This window comes from Schistocerca nitens, chromosome 1 (assembly GCF_023898315.1).
Source record: "Schistocerca nitens isolate TAMUIC-IGC-003100 chromosome 1, iqSchNite1.1, whole genome shotgun sequence".
Lineage (NCBI taxonomy): Eukaryota > Metazoa > Arthropoda > Insecta > Orthoptera > Acrididae > Schistocerca > Schistocerca nitens.
The window spans coordinates 1,242,849,794-1,242,868,378 of NC_064614.1; positions in this window are offsets into that span (position 1 = coordinate 1,242,849,794).

Sequence of the window (18,585 nt, forward strand, 5' to 3'; positions counted from 1 at the left end):
TGTATTTCAAATAAGTGCTCAACAGGGAAGTGAACAGCTTGAAAGATGATAATGTCAGCATCATATCTGATACTGTGGAAATGCGCATTTCATTTTCCAAGAGGATCATGCCAAATATAGCTCTCCACTTCGTTGACGCACTGCTTTTCATGCACGCTTCTGTTCAGGAACTTGTAAGATGATTCATTGGGAGGATACATATATCATCAGAACCACGTATGCCTTTGTTGCAAAGTTTCAGTTTGTGACTGGGAAGAGATTTTTTGCATACAATAACTGGTTTCAGTGGGCAGATTCGAGCATTAAATGCTTGTCTGGCAGAAGCTCAGCATCTATGATTTAGGGGAATACGCCGGATTATACATGAACACCAATGTGCAATCGCTCACAGACATTTTCGAAAAATCCTGTACTGTATGCATGGGCACATACTCCCTCTCTGGAACCCACCTTTTGTTACATTGTGCCTGGACTTCCGTGGGATGCAATGTTAAGAAAAACCTGTGGTCAGTATTCAGATGTTGACCAATATTGACATACTGCTCGTCTTCTAACGTGGGATTCGCTAGGGACTTTTCCAGTGCATGGACATGTATGCCAAGGCGAATATTCCACGAATGGGCGAGCAGTACTGGCCACCTGACGATTTAAGATACATTCCTTACTTAGATGTAAGGCTCTCTGCACAGCGACATGCCACTGTGTCTGGAGTGCCTTGTCCCGAGGAATGGTTCTGTCCTGAAGCTGCTGTCATCTCCAACAATGGTTCAGTTTGGGGTGGAACTTATTAGAATCACCTATGGGATTCCCTTCAAGCAGTGTCGCTGGTTGAAGAAGTCCTTTGATATGAGTACTGAACAAGAGAGCTCTCATTATGTATTACTTAGCAAAAGATTCTTATAGATTAATGAGGAATTCAGCTTTCGGAAAAACCATTTTAAAAGTTAGAGAATACAGCGAAATTCATTTAATTTCCCGGCGGGGCTGTCGTTTCGGTGCAAGAAATTACATCGCCAGATCTGATTTCAAGCAGGCCACCATCTTCAATGAGGGACTATTTGCTGTGAAGATTGCCAAGTTTCGAGTGCAGTTCAAGAAGTCAGTCTGTATCTGTACTCGTATGCATATTCTGAACATATTCAAACTCTGCGTGTAGCAATTCCAGTGTAGGTTTGTGAAGACAAACTTTTCTCATCCCCAGTTCCTTTATACGGATACAGAGAGTTTCATCTACTGGAGGAAATACTGCGATTTTCTTCTTCTGATGTTGCTGCTGACTAGGCTTGGATCTGTTTGTCTGCATTATCGTCCATCAGTACGAAGTCTAAGGCCACAGAACCTCGCAAAGACCCCACATGAGGTCCCAAGAGCTCGTCACAATACCTGACAGTAGTTAAACCTTGCTGATCCAACTGTGTAAGTTCATGAAGAGGTGTTCGAGTGGTTAACATAATAACTACTCACACCATTAGGGACGCTCGACGATATCGATCTCTTTCCACAATGGTGGGGTCCCGAAATCGTGTTCCACGTTCCATCCAGATGCGAATCCGTCGAGAATCACTCTCCAGACCAAATCAGGAGTCATCTGTGGAAAGAACTCTAGACATTCTCTTCCGTGAAGACGAGTCAGAGGTACACAACAGGTCTCCAGCAATACAGGTCACTCTGCAGAAGCCTTCTGTACACCGTTTGTCTCGATACAGCACATCCAGTGGCTGCTATGAGGTCAGATGCCACTTGCTATGCAGTCCAAGGCGGTACTGTTGTTTCCTTACAGCCAAACAACGGTCCTTTCTTTCTGATGTGACACATGATCGGCCTTGCTCTGGTCTCCAGGATACAGTTCTGGTCTCTATAAACTGTCGCCACATCTGTAAAACAACAGAACAATTCACGTTAATCCAACGGGCCACATCAGTTTGCGACCATCCTGATTCCATTTTTCTTGTGTCCCTTCACCACAGAGAGCCTGGTAGGCGTTTTCAGTGAGCCATATGGCACCGTCTGAGACAGTGTACACAGCGATTGTTGATTTGGACTATCTGGCAAAAATCACCCAGTTTGATGCTCTGACGGCATCGTTGGCGTGGTTGTTTGTTGACCAGAATACTACATTCTGTGCAGAACATGACTGTACGAACGTCTGTTGACAGTTGGTATCATACGTGAATTAGACACAGGACGGGGAACCAATGTTTTGTTTCTTTAATTCTGAACACCAGTGTTGAACCATGTGTGGCTCGTGTTCCCGCCATCATGTATTTTACACACTGTTTCTAACGTATTTCCACCTCACTAAATTAATTTAAATTACTACTGTCACTGAGTTGCTGGTTTGCCTGACCGTGATCGGCGCTAGCACGGCGTATCGATATATCCCCCCTCGTAGTACACTCCTGGAGATGGAACAAAGAACACATTGACACCGGTGTGTCAGACCCACCATACTTGCTCCGGACACTGCGAGAGGGCTGTACAAGCAATGATCACACGCACGGCACAGCGGACACACCAGGAACCGCGGTTTGGCCGTCGAATGGCGCTAGCTGCGCAGCATTTGTGCACCGCCGCCGTCAGTGTCAGCCAGTTTGCCGTGGCATACGGAGCTCCATCGCAGTCTTTAACACTGGTAGCATGCCGCGACAGCGTGGACGTGAACCGTATGTGCAGTTGACGGACTTTGAGCGAGGGCGTATAGTGGGCATGCGGGAGGCCGGGTGGACGTACCGCCGAATTGCTCAACACGTGGGGCGTGAGGTCTCCACAGTACATCGATGTTGTCGCCAGTGGTCGGCGGAAGGTGCACGTGCCCGTCGACCTGGGACCGGACCGCAGCGACGCACGGATGCACGCCAAGACCGTAGGATCCTACGCAGTGCCGTAGGGGACCGCACCGCCACTTCCCAGCAAATTAGGGACACTGCTGCTCCTGGGGTATCGGCGAGGACCATTCGCAACCGTCTCCATGAAGCTGCGCTACGGTCCCGCACACCGTTAGGCCGTCTTCCGCTCACGCCCCAACATCGTGCAGCCCGCCTCCAGTGGTGTCGCGACAGGCGTGAATGGAGGGACGAATGGAGACGTGTCGTCTTCAGCGATGAGAGTCGCTTCTGCCTTGGTGCCAATGATGGTCGTATGCGTGTTTGGCGCCGTGCAGGTGAGCGCCACAATCAGGACTGCATACGACCGAGGCACACAGGGCCAACACCCGGCATCATGGTGTGGGGAGCGATCTCTTACACTGGCCGTACACCACTGGTGATCGTCGAGGGGACACTGAATAGTGCACGGTACATCCAAACCGTCATCGAACCCATCGTTCTACCATTCCTAGACCGGCAAGGGAACTTGCTGTTCCAACAGGACAATGCACGTCCGCATGTATCCCGTGCCACCCAACGTGCTCTAGAAGGTGTAAGTCAACTACCCTGGCCAGCAAGATCTCCGGATCTGTCCCCCATTGAGCATGTTTGGGACTGGATGAAGCGTCGTCTCACGCGGTCTGCACGTCCAGCACGAACGCTGGTCCAACTGAGGCGCCAGGTGGAAATGGCATGGCAAGCCGTTCCACAGGACTACATCCAGCATCTCTACGATCGTCTCCATGGGAGAATAGCAGCCTGCATTGCTGCGAAAGGTGGATATACACTGTAATAGTGCCGACATTGTGCATGCTCTGTTGCCTGTGTCTATGTGCCTGTGGTTCTGTCAGTGTGATCATGTGATGTATCTGACCCCAGGAATGTGTGAATAAAGTTTCCCCTTCCTGGGACAATGAATTCACGGTGTTCTTATTTCAATTTCCAGGAGTGCATTTCTCAGCTTGATTTCAAGAGAGAAGTAGGAACAGTGTACTTGCAAAGACACCAAGCGTTACCAAAAGGAGCCAGGAGACCTGCATCAAGGGCGTGTTCCAACAGCCGCATATCAGGTTCAGTTAGGTTTCATAAGACTGACCACCTCGTCTAGCACACAGAAGGAAAGAAGAAAAGGTGTGCACACAAGGAATGTAAATTTATTGTGAGAAGAATGTGTTCAAAGTGTAATGTGGGATTGTGTATTGACTGTTTTATTCCATTTCATGTAAAATAATGCTGAGTTCAAGGTCTGATTTTTGATTGGTAATTGTAATGTGTTATAAAGCATCAGTTATACGACGAAGGCTGAATAATAAATTTGCACAAAACTTGTATATGTAATAAGAAATTTCAATAACCTACTTATTTTACTTGAAGTTGTAACCCATACAAATTTAGGTAGTGAAAGCGCCTAGCGTTGCCACATGGCAACATCAAATATCTCGCTAATGGCGGTAATGACTTTCGTCGAAACAAATATGTTGTGTAATTTATGCCTTTTACAAACATAAAAACGCAATTTTTTAAAAAACCACGAAAAAATTAATTCCGGGGCTATGTTTTAAAATTTTGAAACTTAATTGTGGCTTTCAGCCCTTTGTATTGCACCTTGCTTATGTTTGTTGTATGTACTTTGCCTGAGGCTTTCCACCTAGCTATGATGTTTTTTTTAAATTATTTTATTTGCTATTTTAACTGCATTTTTATCTCGATTTTTAAGAGTTTTTGTTTGGAGGCCTTCAGCCATGAAGGAGTTACATTTGGTAAAGGTTCGGGTATGTGCCGCTTTGGTTGTTAATGTATTATTAAATTGTTATAAATTACAATTTTGAGTGAATGTGACCGACACCTTCTTTGGCCTTTTCCACAATCCTAATCACCTGTTTTGCCCTGCGGGTTTAGCGGGCGTTTAAAGTGTATTTTTATTTTCCAGCCAGTTGTCATAAATTCGAATCTTCATACAGTATTTACAGCCTTTTTCACTTTTAAATTCCTTGGTTAAGTCTTTATAGCTGGTGATAACAGTCCATCGATAATTAAAGTTCAGCACCTGATCAACACACACACCATCTGTAATCTATATGAAGTAATCAGATGCAATCATGAAGAATCTGATGTGCAGATATCCAACCGACAATCCTTATAGAATAACACCAACAAAACAAGAAAGGTATCAGCCTGTTGAAAGACGAAACCAATGATTCACGGACTGTGACGTTTTCTGGTGTGGAGGTCGAAAATGTATGCATATACCACAGACGCTGGTGCCATTTAGAGGTGGGCCAAGGATGTACATCAGGCGGTCTCAAATTCTCTCATTATCGAGGATTACAACAGGTGCCAGCTCAAGTGCATTGACGCTGTTCCACACGTGGTGCATCAGGTAGAGTTTCGATTGCAAATCCATAAGGTACATATTGCATGCTGCTGAAAATCTGCCTTTTGCTTCACGATGAAGACTGGTTCATCTGTGGATTCAGGATCAGGTCTCCCCTACGCACGCTATTCACTGAGTGACAATGTGGCTGCATATTTATCAGCAGTGAGTATGTGTGTGTGCGTGTGCGTGTGCATAGTTGGACGAAGCGTTTGAAATAGTTGTGTCTGAGTATGCATGTCTGATTACACTCTGTGTGCGCTTGCAAATTGTCTGCACACTTTGTGTAGCTGTAAATACTGTATACAGTTGTGCGTATTTGTGTCTGTATATACATAGAAAAATGTGTAGAGATTCATTGGTCATTAAGATGTAAATAGTGTATATAGAATGATCAGAAATAAAATGTAAATACTGTATATCGTGAAGAGTATAGTTGCACTCCGAGGGGCGAGTGATGGTGGTGACATGCCGGAGGGTCCAGTGGAGACACTGCTGACAAAACAGAAGGCTTTTATTCAATCTTGGTACATGCTTTTTCATGGCTCAGCGTGGCAAAACACGCCTCACTCTGTGACCTATCTGGCGCTGACATACTGACAGTGGCTTTCGCTTTCGTAAGAAGATGCTATTTAGGGGCCTGACAATGCTGACAGTAGGCCCGTGGACAGTCGATGGCCTCTGTAAACCAGCACTCGTGATGTCAGTGGCACTCTACTGCTCCATGGAAGCCGTCACATGGGACAGCTTCCCAGCTCCACAGGCATTCACTGTGGCATCGTGAATACTGCTGTGTGTGAAATTTGATCCACTTCTTTCTGTCGGGTGTCTGATAGTGGCTACCGTTGTGGCTCCAAGTACCGGAGAGGGAACTCAGGGCTGGTAGCAGCACGTGTAGGTAGCTGTTTGTCAGGGCTGTGGTACCAAATTCTGTGAAGAACCTAGCGTCTGCGGCGACAGGTGCTTCCTGGTCGCAAACCCACTATCTCTGGGAATACCTGGTCATCTCACTGTTTCGCACGGCCTCAGTGCTGTTGGACTCAGGGGTTGAGAATACTGCTGTCTTACATTTTAGACACATTTGTATCGTTCCGAGGATCACTTGTTCCACTAGAGGCTGGCAGCTAGTCACATCACCCATAACAAGAGACCCACCTTGGTATGGTGACATTGACCAACCTCCTACCGTTATCACTGCTGTGTGATGCAGTTTTCTGCTGAGCGCTGTTAGCCTCATGTCACAATCCCTTTACATGTATGTTGTTATGACCCACATGTCGATGTAATGTGGCTGTCAGCCTGTGGTTGTCGGTGCAATTCTACACGGTGGCCTTCTCAGTACTTCTTATTACTTTTGCTAAGAGATTTGATATCGACGCTACATAGAAAGAAAAGGATGAAATGCAGATATTGTACGTAGAATGATAAAAATAAATCAAATTCTACGGGAAACATATTATTTAAGTTTTTGGTGTAACTGATAATATTAGTAATGTGCATACAGCATTGGAAAAAAAAAATATAGCTTTGCAAATAAATCAGTGTATATACACTCCTGGAAATTGAAATAAGAACACCGTGAATTCATTGTCCCAGGAAGGGGAAACTTTATTGACACATTCCTGGGGTCAGATACATCACATGATCACACTGACAGAACCACAGGCACATAGACACAGGCAACAGAGCATGCACAATGTCGGCACTAGTACGGTGTATATCCACCTTTCGCAGCAATGCAGGCTGCTATTCTCCCATGGAGACGATCGTAGAGATGCTGAGATGCTGGATGTAGTCCTGTGGAACGGCTTGCCATGCCATTTCCACCTGGCGCCTCAGTTGGACCAGCGTTCGTGCTGGACGTGCAGACCGCGTGAGACGACGCTTCATCCAGTCCCAAACATGCTCAATGGGGGACAGATCCGGAGATCTTGCTGGCCAGGGTAGTTGACTTACACCTTCTAGAGCACGTTGGGTGGCACGGGATACATGCGGACGTGCATTGTCCTGTTGGAACAGCAAGTTCCCTTGCCGGTCTAGGAATGGTAGAACGATGGGTTCGATGACGGTTTGGATGTACCGTGCACTATTCAGTGTCCCCTCGACGATCACCAGTGGTGTACGGCCAGTGTAGGAGATCGCTCCCCACACCATGATGCCGGGTGTTGGCCCTGTGTGCCTCGGTCGTATGCAGTCCTGATTGTGGCGCTCACCTGCACGGCGCCAAACACGCATACGACCATCATTGGCACCAAGGCAGAAGCGACTCTCATCGCTGAAGACGACACGTCTCCATTCGTCCCTCCATTCACGCCTGTCGCGACACCACTGGAGGCGGGCTGCACGATGTTGGGGCGTGAGCGGAAGACGGCCTAACGGTGTGCGGGACCGTAGCCCAGCTTCATGGAGACGGTTGCGAATGGTCCTCGCCGATACCCCAGGAGCAGCAGTGTCCCTAATTTGCTGGGAAGTGGCGGTGCGGTCCCCTACGGCACTGCGTAGGATCCTACGGTCTTGGCGTGCATCCGTGCGTCGCTGCGGTCCGGTCCCAGGTCGACGGGCACGTGCACCTTCCGCCGACCACTGGCGACAACATCGATGTACTGTGGAGACCTCACGCCCCACGTGTTGAGCAATTCGGCGGTACGTCCACCCGGCCTCCCGCATGCCCACTATACGCCCTCGCTCAAAGTCCGTCAACTGCACATACGGTTCACGTCCACGCTGTCGCGGCATGCTACCAGTGTTAAAGACTGCGATGGAGCTCCGTATGCCACGGCAAACTGGCTGACACTGACGGCGGCGGTGCACAAATGCTGCGCAGCTAGCGCCATTCGACGGCCAACACCGCGGTTCCTGGTGTGTCCGCTGTGCCGTGCGTGTGATCATTGCTTGTACAGCCCTCTCGCAGTGTCCGGAGCAAGTATGGTGGGTCTGACACACCGGTGTCAATGTGTTCTTTTTTCCATTTCCAGGAGTGTATGTCATAAAATGGGTTTGCTATTTAGCTTATATAAGAAACCAAAATCTTTTCTAAATAAACCAACAAAAGTAAAAACTTTTAATAAAAATAATGAACATTGTTAATTGTATTGAGAAAAGTGTTATTAAAAGCATTAGTTAATTTGTTATATCACTGTTAATATCTCCAAACGTTGTCACTTTAGAGTTATCATTAATAACAATTTGTTTATGACAAGCTGAATCTCTCCTTACAGTGACAGAACTCATATGAAGAGTCCTAGTTAACTGAAGAAGTTATAAAGGATGAGAAGTGGAAAGATAGCTTCAATTTTATTGGTGCATCGGGAAGAGTGAAGTTTCCTGCGATTTTAATGTGGTCCCATTAGCTGAGAGATGGGCTGGCTTTCCCACCATGTTTTACCTACACAAGATCGTTTAACCGGTATCGGGTTGCATCACAACCTTGAATATAACTAGTCCAATTGCCCCAGGTGCATGGATTGGACAGGCGTTTGCCTGGGTGACAATCAGTTGTCAGAGATTCCCCAGGGGGAGAGGGGACCTTGTGTGCATCTAGGTCCAGATGCAATTCTATTTTCAAAGTCTGTTAACTCCCGTCATGCGGCCATAATGCAGTCGGAAACCTTTTGATATGAACCACCTGAGTACAAATGACAGCTCCGTCAACGCACTGCCCTTTTGTACCTTGTGTATGCGATACTACCACCATCTGGATATGCGCATATCGTTACATCATGACTAGCCTACGAGTGCAACCTGACACCAGAATTGTAAATTGACCCTTTATCTTATCAGCAACCTTAGATAAGTTTGTTATGCAGGTCATAATATGTACTGCATGAATACAACTCACCAGTTAAAGTATTATCTTATCAGTGACCCTTTATTGAGTACTGTTGGAGTGTTTCGTGAACCAGAACTCTCACTATATAACTACATCGGACAAGTGCTGGTTGAGGATCCCGACGTCGAGCAACTTAAGTTATTTCCAATTTCGCTGTTGATCTCTGCATGTGTCATATTAGCGTCAATATCACCGAGCTAGAACGAGCTAGAAAAGTATGCGATCAGTAACTCAGTAAGGAGGAATTACTTGATTACAGGAACTAGACTCATATGATTGGTATATGGGACAGTCAGATGAACTATGACTCTGCTTAAACCAAATAGATGGCCAGGCTCTAAAAAATACCTTATAGAGCCCGTTGGTATACAAACATCATCAGAAATGTACTTCATAAATAGTCACTACTGCATAACAGGTGCAAAGAAAAGCAGAGCATATCCGCAGACAGACGTGTGTTAAAGGAAATGTGCTATGGTGCCTTTGGGATACGACACAAGAACTTCATCAACTACTTCAGTGAAATACTTGTGTAGAACCTCTCCCAGAACCGTGGGAAATTCAGGTCTTTTGATAAGGTTGCCCCTGGTACAAAAATTGAGAAAATGAAACCACGATATGTTTTTACCAATCATCTACCTTACCTTTTCAAAGACGAGAGTGATAGTAATTTGTAATCAGCACTAATGGTATTGTAGAGCAATTGAAATCGTCCCTATTTCTGGCCGATTCCATGCCAGGTTTTATGCAGAACTTACATATGATTACTAACAGCGCGCATTGTGCCGAACAATCATTCTTCCAAGAATCATCCGCGAAAGAGAACAGAGTAAACCTTACACTCAGGTGACAATGGGATACCTCCTAATATCGTGTCAGACCCCCTTTTGCCCGGCGTTGTGCAGCAGCTGGATGTGGCATGGACTCAACAAATCGTTGGTCCCCTGCAGGAGTACTGAGCCAGGCTACGTATATAGCCGTCCATAATTACGAAAGTGTTGTCGGTGCAGGATTTTTTGCACTAACTGACCTCTCGATTTTCTCCCATACATGTTCGGTGGAATCGTGTCGGGAGATATGGGTGGCCAAATTATTCACTCGAATTGCCCAGAATCTTCTGACACGATGCATTGTAATCCTTAAAAATTCCATCGTTGTTGGGGAAAATGAAGTTCACGGATGGCTGCAGATAATCTTCAAGTAGTCCAAACCATTTGCAGTCAGTGATTGGTTCTGTTGGACCAGAGGACCCTGTCGATTCCATGTTGAAACAGTCAACAACATTTTGGTGCTACCATCAGCTTCCACAGTACCTTGTTGACAAACTTGAGTCCGTGACTTCATGAGGTCCGCGTCACACTCAAACCATACCATTAGCTCTTACCAACTGAAATCGGGGACTCAATCTTATGAGGTCACGGTTTCCCAGTCGTCTAGGATCCAATCAACATGGTCACGTGCGCTGGAGAGGCACTGCAGACGATGTTGCTGTGTTAACAAAGGCACTCGCTTTGGTCGTCTGCTGCCATAGACCATTAAAGCCAAATTTTGACACACTGTCGTAACGGATACGTTCTTCGTACGTCTCAGATAGTTTTCTAAGGTTATTCCACACGGTGCTGCTTGTCTGCTGGCACTGACAAATCTAGTGAAACGCTGCTGCTCTCTGTCGTTAAGCGAAAGACGTCGGCCACTGCGTTGTCCGTTGTGAGAGGAAATGCCTGGAATGTGGTATTCTCGGCACATTCTTAACACTGTGATCTCGGGATATTGAACTGCCTAACCATTTCCTAAATGTTGTGTGCATCTAGATCCAGATGCAATTCTGTGTTCAAAATCTGTTAACTCCCTTCCTGCGGCCATAATCAAATCCGAAACATTTTGATATGAACCACCTGAGTATAAATGACAGCTCCGTCAACGCACTGCCCTTTTTTATCTTGTGTATGCGATACTACAACCATCTGGATATGCGCATATCGTTATATCATGACTCTGGACACATCAGTGTAATACACACATAAAAAAGTTTTGCGTCACCTCAGTTGCGGGAGTTCCGGAACCTGTACAGAAAATTGGAATAGATATCAAATTAAACATCTTTTCCGCTCTTTTTATTGCTCATGAAAACCACAAATTGCAAAAAAATGGTTCGGAGCACTATGGGACTTAACATCTGACGTCAGCAGTCCCCTAGAACTACTTAAACCTAACTAACCTAAGGACATCACACACATCCATGCCCGAGGCAGGATTCAAACCTGCGACCGTAGCGGTCGCACGGTTCCAGACTGTAACGCATAGAACCGCTCGGCCACACTGACCGGCTATTGAATTTTAATTCCCCCGAAGGGGCGGCCTGGCAGCAGCTTAGTACTCTGCTCTACAGCCTACAGACTTTTTCAAAAACGGAAGAAAAGAAACAAGAAAAACAGGCGATGAAACAGTGACAAAGTGTAAAATGGCGGAAAATTGTGGAAAGTTAAAACAGAAAGCAAAGGGGTTGGCAATGTTAATAAAACACACACGAATCAGACAAGTAAGGTAGTAGACACACAAAAAAACATGGCGACAGTCTGGTTTCTGTTCGCAAGAGATAAAAAAATCATACCCAGTGACAGTATGATGGCCGTTCACAACACTTCCCAAAAGACACACAACACGGAACACTCACTGTAAAACACTCACTGTAAAACACTCACTGTAAAACACTCACTGTAAAACACTCACTGTAAAACACTCACTGTAAAACACTGCACGAAAATGTCATGCACAAAGATGACACTCCCTAGCCAAGGGCAGATGGGGGGGGGAGACCTGGAGGAGGGGGAAAACAACGAAGGGGGAGAGGAAAAAACGAAAAGCTGGGGGCGGGGAACCAAAGGAGGGAGAGGACTCATGAGGGGGGAGAGGGGCAGGGCAGATGCGAGAGGGAAAGGGAAAAGGCAGAGGAGGGTAATGCAAAAGGACTTGGGGGAGAGAAGGGGGGCAGAGAGAGAGGAGGTGGGGAAAGAGAGGATGGAAGGGGGGGGGAGAGGGAGCCCAGGAAAAGGAAAGGAGGGGGAGTGAGGATCAGAGTTGATAGGAGGGATAAATGGAGGGAGAGAGGGCATCATCCGGGAGGGGGAGTTGATGGAAGCCACCTTGGGAAAGGAGATGATGGGTGTAGAGATGGAGGGTAGGGGGGACACAACAGTGAAGATGTGGCAGGGGGCGGGGATGGGAGAGGAGAGGAGAGGAGCAACCAGGGGGTGAGGGGGATCAAGGCAGCGGGAGGTGTAAAGTATGTGGATATGTTGGAGGAATAGGAGCAGATGGGGGAAAGGAATGAGGTCATAGAGGATCCGCGTGTGGAACGGGAGGCGTATACGGAAGGCGAGGCAGAGTGCATGATGCTCAAGGATCTGGAGGGACTTATAGAAATTGGGGGGGGGGGCAGATATCCAGGTGGGACTGGCATAACAGAGGATGGGATGGATTAAGGATTTGTAGGTGTGGAGGATGGTAGAGGGGTACAACCCCCATGTCCGGCCAAAGAGGAGTTTGAGGAGTCGGAGGCGGTTGTGGGCATTGGATTGGATGGAGCAGAGATGAGGGATCCAGGTGATGTGACGGTCAATGGTGAGGCCAAGGTAGGTGAGGGTTGGGGTGCGGCAGACAGGACGGGCACAGACGGTAAGGGAGAAATCCAGGAGCCGGAAGGAGCGAGTAGTACGACCTACGACGATTGCCTGGGTCTTGGAAGGATTGATTTTCAGGAGCCACTGGTTACGGCAGGGGCGAGAGGGTGAGAGGGTGAGAGGGGGAGAGGGTGAGAGGGTGAGAGGGTGAGAGGGTGAGAGGGTGAGAGGGTGAGAGGGTGAGAGGGTGAGAGGGTGAGAGGGGGAGAGGGGGAGAGGGGGAGAGGGGGAGAGGGGGAGAGGGGGAGAGGGGGAGAGGGGGAGAGGGGGAGAGGGGGAGAGGGGGAGAGGGGGAGAGGGGGAGAGGACAGACTGACTGGCTGAGTGAGAGGCCGGCACATAAGGACACTATCGGGGACGCCGCCATTGGCCGCTGGGACCATGTGTTCCACTGCGGCGTCCCCACACTAAAAGCGGGCCAGGAGGCGGGCGACGCCACAGCTTACGGCGCGATGGTGCAGAGACCTCTATGGGTCTTCGACGTCCATGACGTCTGGCGCGGATTCAAATTCCGCGGCGCGCGGTTCCAGAAACACGACGTCCTGTGGGTGCACGAAAAACATTATGCAACATGGTGGCGTTGCTGTCAGGGTTCCTCAGAGCGATAATCTGTGGGTAGCGGTCATCCACTGCAGTACCCTTGGGCGGCCTGAGTGAGGCATGTCATCGACAGTTCCTGTCTCTCTGTATCTTCTCCATGTCCGAACGACATCAGTTTTGTTCACTCCGAGACGCCAGGATACTTTTCTTGTTGAGAGCCCTCCCTGGCACAAAGTAGCAATGTGGACGTGATCGAACCGCGGTATTGACCGTCTAGGCATGGTTGAACTAGAGACAACACGAGCCGTGTACCACCTTCCTGATGGAATGACTGGAACTGGTCGGCTGTCGGACCCCTTCCGTCTGATAGGCGCTGCTCATGCGTTGTTGTTTACATTTTTTGGCGGGTTTAGTGACATGTCTGAACAGTCAAAGGGACTGTGACTGTGATACAATATCCAGTCAATGTTTGCCTTCAGGAGTTCTCGGAACAGGGGTGATGTAAAACTTTTTTTTGATGTGCGTATGTTAAAAAGTCGTGTCCACCTTACTGTTTGTAGTGATCGGCGCGTTGCAGGTGCAGGCCCGGAACGGCGCTCGTCTGCGGTCTGACGTGACGCAACAGGACAGCAGTCGGCGGCCGCGGCTGCCGGCTGGTCGTTGACGCGTGCAGGCGATTGCCCGCAGCTGCCGACGGCGGCTCGGCGCGCAGTGGGGGGAGGTTTGTCAGCGCGACACAGGAAGGCCGGCTTATCGCGCTCAGTGCCCGCCACGCCGCGACGCGACCGTACCACGACCACGCAGCGCGGCGCAGCGCAGCACAAAGCCGGCGACGCCGCGGGCGCGCACCAGGTGAAAACACAGCCAGCGCCTTCCGACCGACGCTCGACTTTCCGTGGGCGGGATTAGGCTCGTCAGTCGGGCATTACCGACAAGGCGAAGTGAGGTGCAGAAGACGAAAAAGGGTCGCGTTAGATGATTGGCTTGGAGACCACTGCTCTTTTAGTCCATGTGGTTGCCTGGTTCTCCTATGCAGATGCTTCGTTCCTTACGAGTGAGTATTCTGCAATTGTCTAAAATGTGCTTGAGTAATTTTTTCGGAAAATAATGAAGTCCGTCTACTGCCTTTACAACAGCGTATTTTATTCTCCTATGTGTATTCTTTCTGGCTACTTACATACAATTTCTAGTCGTTAACAATTAATTCCTAAAATTTCTAAGTACGTTTAGTCGTAGGTTTAAGTGGCTCGGATACAACATCTTTTGCCTAAGCACCTGGTGAAATACAAAGAGCTACATCGAACATTGCAACTGAACCTTGTGCAGTATCGCAGGAGGTCAGTTAGAAAATCAAGAGAGAGAGACATAGAAAGACAAATAATCGTAAAGTAAGTTACAGTTTACACAGCTACATAATTACCAGCATTTATGGAATATTCCGCCGCCACTTATAGGAAACACAGACATATTAAAAACTGAAATACACGGTATCAATATTCCACAATATTTATTTTATATTTTCTTGTGATCCAGCTTACAGTTTCCTTGGCCATCATCAGACAACTGAAGATTTAATGGACGGTCCACACAAAATCAGAGACAGTTCCTATCTCTACAAACAGTTATTTCCAAAGATATGTCATTATTTTAAGACTACATAATGATTTATACAAAAAACACAAATTACAGTGCTTCAGTTTTACAGTACTTCAGTTTTACAGCGCTACAAAAGAATAAATATTGTGTAATGATGTACTGAATGTTTTGGATTCTAATGATATGCATATAAATCTGTAAACCAACTCACTGACTGACTGACAAACATATTGTACTAAAGAAGATATATAAATATTGGTTAATATCCCACAACAATACACGAAATGACGAACTGTGATTAAGTATTTGGTTAGCTTATTGAAACAGACACGAAGAAGATATGAAAGAATAAACCTTAGATTAGATTAAAAGTTTAAATGTGTAAGATCGTAAGGCTACAACAGTACACCAAATGGCTACTGGCACAGGCTGCAATGTTACATGGACAAAATTACTTTCACCAAAATGATGAACAGATAAAAGGGGGTGGGGCAGAAGGGAGAAAGGGGTCGAACTGTGAGCAATGGGTAATAGTTATACAACGCCGAAAAAGTAATTACCTTACATTCTTCTACTTCCCGTCTTTGTAACATAAAGTTCATTTGTTCATACCTTCTTTGTGTCTATTTCAAAATAATAATAGGCGTAGTCACAGTTTATCAGTTTGCGCATAGTTCAGGGACCTTGACCAATATCTGGATAAACAATTTAGTATAACATGTTTACGGCAGTAAGTCAATGGATTTAAAGATGTATACACACATCATTATGGAATATTTCTTGTTTTGTAGCCATTTAAAATAGATATACTGAAGTTCGTGCTTTTCAGGGAGCCCCAGGAATGTTGCGACCAACTTCGAGGGCCAGTAGAGCGTCTCTTGAAGAAAAAAATTGAGGACAGCAACCCATGTCCAGAATCGTCATCTAGCGATGTTACACACCGTCTATGTTATAGGCACTGGCGCCTGCCGCTCTGCCACCCCTTTGGCAGCAAAAGTGACTTTGTACGCTGACGGACCGTATTGTTATTCAGTGATTGCGACTGTTCGCCACGACCACCAGTGGAGAAGGTGGAGCCAGCTGCTGCGAAGAAAGGCCTTGTCTCCTGTGAATGCGATGCTCTGTTGCCTTGGTGGATGACAGTTTTGGACAAGGGTTTCCATCCACAGTTTATTTTTTGTTGGAACCCTCTAAAATCTCCATTGTTTTTCGGTGTACAGGAGAAAAATGAAGTGCAGATGAGAATCCGTGTTTATCGTCCACCAAAGCAACAGAGAGCCGCGTTCATAGGAGACAAGGCCTGTCTATGTAGCAATTATCTCGGATCCTCCATTGGCGATCGTGGGAATCAGCCACGATCACTCAGTAACAAACAATGCAAGACGTTTCGCCTACATTGTGTCAGCGTATGAAGTCACATTTGCTGCCGGAAGTACGGGCTAGCTGCAGGTGCCAGCACCCATAGATTCGACACTCTGTAGTCTCGTTGGGTGAAGTTCCCAGACACCGGTTCCAATCCTCGGTTTGTTCCTCAAGATACCCTCCACAACTCCTCGAAGTCTGTCGAAACATCTCTGAGACACCCTATAGGTTTATATATGCGTAAAATGGCGACATATGTTTAGAAATAACAGTGTTTGTACAGACAGAAGCTGTGTCTGATGTGTGGGTTGCCTGTTCGATCTTAATTTGTGTAATGATGGCCTGAAAGCCGGAAGCTGGCTTACAACGAAATATGAAATAATTATTGTGGAGCATAAATACCGGGTGTTTCAGTTTTTAACGCAATTACTAAACTTAAACTGGTGCTAGGAGTTCTAACAATATACATACTGCATAGATCTTACATCAGTCATATGTAGGTGCCATATTCAATCGGGAAAGGAAAAACAAATTTCCATGTTACTTCTACGTTATTTTAACGGTTGCTCATCTAAGTTCCCTCTGACTCGTCTTCGCACAAAGGAAGAAAAAGAGGTTTTTTTTCTTTCTTTTTTGGGTGTCTCGTTGTCTCCAGTTGCCATGAATGTCAGCACTGGTGTTGCAGCAGAACATTTTAGTGCACCATGTACTGTGTCATGGTTGAGGATTGTTGTCTTAAATAGTCGCATCCGAAGAACAGATTGTTTCCGTTCTCCGCTAACTCACATTCGCGAAGCAGAGAAAAAGATACATATTTTGCAACACACTTTCATCTTCCATTGGCTACCAAAGGACCCTCACTGCGATGTCAATACGACGGAAACACCTCTCTGTCGGAAGTCATGCGTTTACAATTGAAAATCGAAAAATTATGGTACAGTATACACAAAATTATGATAGAATATGTGCAGATTTTGTTAAAAATGTGGTGACTAGCTGATTTTTCTTGCATACGACATACTAATGAGACAGCAGGTGGGCTTCATTACTGAGTTTTCCATTCCTATCGCAATCTCTATTTTGCCAAGAACAGGCACTATGGTTACAATGCGAATGAAAATAATTTTTTATCTTTTTTAGCTACTCTCAAGACTCAGTACCTATGTTCTACCTTTATTTGATCCTACATTATTTGTGCATAAGTACCATACAATTTTGTCAGCTTTCAAGCTTTGCAATTTCACTTCTAATAATTAATGTTACACCTATTTTTCTTGTCGTAACTATCGTTAATGTGCGACATTTACTTTTTTAATTGAACGAGGTGTATTACTTTGGTCGATTTTATGCAACGAAAGCATGTCGTCCACTAAGCAACGATGGATTATGCTCGAAATTCTTTTTCAGGAACTTTAGTAACTGCAGTGAACAATCTGTACTTCCGTTTTATTCCCACTTTGAGCAGCTTTCATGTGCTGTTGTGTGTCACTTTTCATCATGTGAACATTTTTTACAACACTATTTTTACCATTTAACTGTAACCAAAAGAACAAACGTTCTTTTCGATGTACTGGATTTTCAATGTAAGAGAAAGAGTGATTCACATTTATTGTATTTCCATGTTTCCACATTCAGTGTTCATTGTTCAACCTAAAAGCCAACTGAATACACTGAAAATGGAGAAATAAGTGAAACTAGTGGAAGTGGTAAAGTGAAACGAATTGAATGTGCTTACATTAGATGGAATATCCAAATAGTAATCGCACAGTTGTCACCAGAGTAATCATTTGAACCACCGTATTTCCATTTTCCATAACAGAACACAAGTTTTATGACTGAGTGTTAAGTATCGAATTTGGCAAATATGAATTTAAATTACTTGAGAAAGGCCTCAAACAAAACACTGCACCATTGCTAAATAAAATCAATGTCAAGGATTTCATTATCTGTTCTAAAATGGCATGTGACTCAGCTAAAATGAACAGTAATGGCCTTGAAGTTAAGAATATAGCAGTCACAAAAGTCTCCAAATCAGAAAAAAACTCAATTCTGTAAAAACTGACTGTACACTGCTCAGAAATATTGATGGCAAACTGTCTGAAATCAAAGCTCTGATAGTAAAAGCGGACAAAGGACACTCAGCAATAGTTACGTGTGAATCTCAACACATGAACAAAACCCATGAGTTTTTCAGTGAAAATAACATACATGTGATACAGAATTACCCCACACCCAGATTTCAAACCCTGCTGTTGGAACTACTGGAATCCTCTGATTTCCTATTATTGAACTCTGGTGTTCCAAAATACCTTGTCATGAATCCATCAGTACCAAAGTACA